The sequence below is a fragment of the Plecotus auritus genome (genome assembly GCF_963455305.1).
Source record: "Plecotus auritus genome assembly, chromosome: X".
NCBI classification, from domain to species: Eukaryota; Metazoa; Chordata; class Mammalia; order Chiroptera; family Vespertilionidae; genus Plecotus; species Plecotus auritus.
This window is the reverse complement of record NC_137784.1, coordinates 122,735,730-122,741,912: the sequence shown is the minus strand read 5'-3', so window position 1 is coordinate 122,741,912 and position 6,183 is coordinate 122,735,730.

Below are 6,183 nucleotides of genomic sequence, written 5' to 3'. Positions count from 1 at the left end.
ATTACCAGTGGTAGCAGTTTTACTCTTTAACACTAAGCAGCAGTTAAGGAATCATATTAGGTATCCTGGCAGTCTGTTTTAATACTAATTAGCTAATAAAGTAATTATCAAAGTAAGAAATATATTACTACAATTCTGTATTATAATTTAACCGAAATTGCATATGCAGATGCATAATGTGGAGTTTCTAAAAATTCCATTTAGAAAATTTAGCAGTATATTTAAGTATTTCTCATTCACAGGCAACCAGCTGTGATGGAGAAAGCTGTATTTAAATAGTGAAAATTGAAAGTGCCAGCAGATTTCAAACAGAACATGTGAAAATGAACTTTTTATAAACTTCGTTTTCCTTCTTGGCATGGATTATAGCGACACACCAAAATTGAGGTGTTAGACTTATTTTACCATCTAAGTATATTTAAAAGTTATGTGGTACGCTCTTTTCAAGTGCACAACTGTCTGATCATGTTTAGTGAAAGTCTTCTTGCACCTGTACCAGAAACTATTAGCATGGTGGTCATGACATTGTTTACATATTAGATTACACTTTGAACATAGCTTTACCTAATATCTGAGCATAGTTATTAAAAGATAACATGCTTTACTACCTGCATATATATATATATATATATATATATATATATATATATATATATATATAAAATCTTTGGTCAGAATATGGTGTTTACTATAAAAAAACAACAACCTGTAAGGCAGGTTTTAAGTACTTTATAGCACTGCTGTAATATCCATACCACTAAAGTGCAAGCTTCCTGATATTAAGTGAGCCATAAAACAAACAAAACAGTAAATCTATGGAGACATTTTTGTTTTCTTTTTTGAAAACACAGAGTAACAAGACATAACAGAACAAATATTAATTCAGCCAAATCCATTACAGTGCAATGAAGCAAACCTGTTCTGTCCACCAACAGATATTAAATTGAAGGAAGCATAGTTACTGTTTGCCTTTTTTAAAGGATGTATTCATCATTAATTATTTTTTTGCATGGCTTTCTACCAAGTGAATCACACAGATTGTTTTTTTAAACCTAGCAACCTATATCAGGCAATAAAAATAATTAAAAATACGGAAAAAAAATGGAATCAAACCATCAAAACAAAACATAGAGAAAGAGAGAGAGAAATACAAATAAAGTACCACTCCTTGACATTTTAGAAAAGTACATCATTAGGTAGATTATGAAACATTGGAGGAAGCTTTATGACCAAACAGGACTGGAAGAGTACAAGGTTGGCTCTTATTTAAGCAATCTGGGAAAACTCTGCAAAAATTGTGGAACCTCAAGGGTATATAATGAGATTAGATAACCCCAAACATTTAATGTATAAGAGTTTAGATAAGGGAAAAATAAAAATGGAGAATAAAGAATAAAATGAAACCTGTTGAAAATACAAAAAAAATAGAATATTTTGTGCTTTATTATAGAACTAATTATTGTGAAAAACCTGCTGAATTAAGTTGTAATCTTAAAAAGCCTAAACAAACATGTAAATACAAATGAATATACCAGTATAGTAATGTCATGCCTTAACTTTGCTATCTTACCTATAACGTTTGGTAATTTTCTCAACTGGTGTTGCCTTGATGACTAGCATAAGTTTGAAATAAATGATACAACAATAGCACAGAAATTAAATAAAAATTGTAAGCCATATATATTTTTATTGATTTCAGAGAAGATGGGAGAGGGAGAGAGAAACATCAATGATGAGAGAGAATCATTGATCGGCTGCCTCCTGCATGCCCCTCCACTGGGAATCAAACACACAACCCAGGCATGTGCCCTGACCTGTAGTTGAAATGTGACTGTCTGGTTCATAGGTCACCACTCAACCACTGAGGCATGCTGGCTGGGCCAAAATATATATTTTAAATGCTGAAACAAAGATTCCTCAACCACTATCACACTTTTCATTGCATGCAAGATTGTATAATATTAGCTGATTAAATATTATTTAAAGAAAAGATGATTAACGTGCTTTGAATTTACCACCAGAAACCTTCTACAGTAATTTGCATGGGACTAAAATGGGATTTATTTTAAGGGACAGCATAAATCATTTAAAATTCTGATGCTGATATCACCGTGATTTACTGATAAATATGAGAAGTTATCTTAGAAACAGTGGTTTTGCCTGCTTTGTGAAGTGAATTCATTTAGTATGTTTAGGAGGTAAATATAAAAATGGGCAATAGTTCCATGAAAAGTCTCCAATTTGATGGGAGGGATGTTAGGTATGATTGATTGACTCTAAAAGATAGTGAAGTACACTGTTTTGAGGAAGCACAATCTACACCAATAAAAGAGAAATATGCAAATTGACCATACCTCCATGGCACCCATCAGCCAATCAGGAGTGAGTATGCAAATTAATGCAACAAAGATGGCTGGTTAATTTGCATACACAGGCATGGAACAACAGGGCAGGATACCTGCTATGAGGGGGAGTGCGGGGGGGGGAGGGAGCTACAGAAGCAGCACTCCCGCTGGGAGCGCAGACTTGCTGGCTCCCGAACGACCGGGAGCGAAGCCAGGGGAAGGAAGTTCTATTCTTGCATGAATCTTCGTGTAACAGGCCTCTAGTTGGTTGATAAGCTCAATTATGGGCTTTGTTGAGGAGATGGCATTTGATATGCAGCTTGAAGTATTTTTTCAGGACTTCTGTAGGCATGGATGGGACTAGGTTAGGATTCTGGACAAAGGGAGCAATAGAGGCAAATAACTAGAGGTACAGCAAAAAATGATTATAAGAAATGGTCAGGTTTAGCCAAAAAGAAGGAAAGGTTCAGGTAGTAAGTAAATATGAGAATGGGTAAGGTGTGGAATCTGCTTTTTTGAAATAATGAGCCTGAACAGTAACACTTGTTGCATGCCAATATGCTAGTTATTTTTCATGTATCAATGAATTTAATTGGACATGATTAAATCGATACTGGATCTCTTTTTCAGCATTCCCCAAAAGTGATTCAGCTAAATGAATCCTTCAAGAAATAGGCAACTTCCACTCTGCTGCAGTAGCCCATTCCACTTTTGGACATTCTAATCATAAAACTCTACCTTAATGTGAGTTCAAATATCTCTTTCTCTACTATGCATTTACTGTGTGTGCATAGTTATGCCCTCTGTAAATGTATAGCAGTTTAATCTCTTTTCTGTAAGGTATTTCTCTAAGTGACTCAAGACAGCTAAGTTTCCATTTTTCACAGGTAAAATACCATCAGTCCCTTCAATGGTTTCTCATCTGACATGGTTCCCAAACCTAAAGGTTTCTCCCTGGATACTTTCTAGATTTAATATTACTTGTGAAACATGGTACTCAGAATAGAATATACTACTTCAGATATAGAATTTCCAACAGAGAATAGAACAAATTATCATCTTCTTTATTACAAATAATCTGTTTCATTAATGAAGCCTATTTGTACATGCACTATTAAGTCACATTGTTCTTGTATTCAGTCAAATCTTATCAGGAACCCATATATTACAGCTATGGATTATCTTAACAAGATATTAAGAGCAAGACCTTGAAACAAAAATATACCAACCAGGCCCTGGATGGTGTGGCTTAGTTGGTTGAGCATTGTCCCATGCACCAAGAGGTCATGGGTTCCATTCCTGGTCAGGGTACATGCCTAGGTTGTGGGCTCGATCCCCAATAGGGTGGTTGCATGACACAGTGGATCTATGTTTCTCTCTTCCTCTCCCTTATTCTCTCTATCAAATCAATAAAAACATATTAAAAATAAATAAAGAATACATGAATCACTAGGATCACACAGCCTCAATGTGGCCTTGAATAACCCACCTCATCCTATCTGGACCTAAATTCCTTCTTCTATAAAATGGAGATAATTAAATTGCCTTCTTCAAAGGTTGTTATGAGGATTAGGTAGAATTATATATGAAAACCACCTAAAATAGTGCCTGACACAAAGAAATTCCATGATTATTAATGAATGAGAGACAGAGAGAGATCAGGCTCACAGATGAAAGTTCATTAAACTATAACTATAGGTGAAAAACATCACAATTTACTTGAATACAGAACCGATCTTAAAATATGGTTAATGTTTTTTTTTGTTTGTTTTTTTGTTTTGTTTTGTTTTGTTTTGTTTTTATTCAAGAAAATCATTAATTCAAGCCAGAGGTCAGAAATAGAAAAGAGAGTAAGACTTCTTGGATTTGGAGTCTTCCCAGGAGAGATGAAAGAAACGATGATAGGCTGGAAGCCACTTGTCTTAAGCAAGATCATAAAGGTAAATTTTAGGTGGCAAAGAGGAACATACTTAGAGATTGTGAAAATGATCCTAGAAGAGAGAGAAATGTCTACAAACTCAAAATTATAGCCAAATTTCCCATGTATAATGATGGTGCAGGCCTGAATCTACTTTGGACCAGAGTCTAAAAACTTAAGGCAAGCATTCAATGACATAAGTTGCAGTTTTGCTGAAACAATTTTGATTTCAGATAATCTCTTAATATCAAATCGGGTTGGGGTGATTTTTTTTTTTGAAAATACAGATACTGTCTTATTCTAGTAAGAGGGTAAGAATTTATATAAAAGGGACAATGACTACAAAAACTGAATGATGCCTGAGGTCTATATAGCAACCATCACATGATTTCTTAAAACTGTAATCTCCATTAGGGCAGGGACGGTTTAGTTCCACTGCTGAAATCTTAGTGCTTAGCATAGATCCTGGCACAAAGTAAGTGTTAAAAAATAATTTGGTGAATGAATGAGACAATGGTATTTCTATTCGCCACAATCTTTTTTTTTCCTCATAGTGATTAATAGGAAAACACTTTAATTAAGAAGAATATTTGGGGGACAAAGAGAGAAACTGCTAAATATTACTCTGCAGCCACTCTTACAGTGAAGAAGACCCCTAGGGGCTACAATGGATGACAGAAATAATAAAGATGAGAGAAACACAGGACAATATGTGAAGCCTGTGTAAAGGAAAAAAAAAAGAGGAAGGTTCAGAAAGCTTGTCTGGGCCAAAGGTATTTTTAACTTGTAGAAGGTCAGTGTAGTTCACCTAAATTAATCCATCATTGAATTGTCAAATCTGTCTGTTGTGCCATAATCAACTAGACATATCCTTAATTTTTTTACTATCACAAATGTAAGTTGAATGCAATTTTGAAAATCATTACAATTACTTTAAATTTTAATTAAAACAAAAAACCTATAACTGCCTGGCCGGCATGGCTAAGTGGTTGAGCATCGACCTATGAACCAAGAGGTCATGGCTCCATTCCTAGGCAGGGCACATGCCCAGGTTGTGGGCTTGATCTCCAGTATGGAGCGTGCAGGAGGCAGCTGACCAATGATTCTCTCTCCCCCTTCCTTCCTCTCTGAAATCAATAAAAACATATATTAAAAAAATAAAACTCTAACCAAAATTAATTTGCTCAGTTTTCCACATTTTCCACCAGGCTGCCCAGGACAATGTGTGCTACTACCTATGGGTCTTTCCACTGTGCCATTCTTCAGGATACAGCCCATGTTGCCTCTTATGGCCATAACACCCAAAGAGATCTGGAAGGCTGTCATCAATAACAGTTCTAATTTAATAAAGTATGATGTTATTGAACAATATGCCAATGAAGTCACCTGCCACCTATAGTTTTTCAATCTCAGAAAATTAATCCTAATTAGCAAGGATAATTTTGGTTGCTGTTACACAATGTAAGTAAAAAGGAGGATTATGTTTGGAACTGCCTTCTTAGTACTTCCATGCTGATTCTTAATACTTTCTTGGCCAACAGAAAATGTTAATGGAAAACTAATGCAAAAAGGGGGAGGGGAAGTACTGAGCATTCAAAGGCTTTGAGAACGAAAGTTTGGGTCACTGTAATAGGAAAAAAAATGACTAGTTGAGTCCTGACTTAATGCAAAGGAAACATGAAAGGGGAAATGGAAGAGGGTAGTTGTAATATTATTTACAGCCTCATGAAAGAAAAAATACTGGAGCAGCTATGCCTATTTCCTCCATTGCTTGTGTGTGTATATATACACACACAAAAACATACATTACATAGTACTTATTATATATTATAAATATAATATTTTTATATATGATATGCATATGTACACAAAATTTCCTATATACAATTTCTTTTCTTCCTTCCTTCTCTCTTTCCCTTT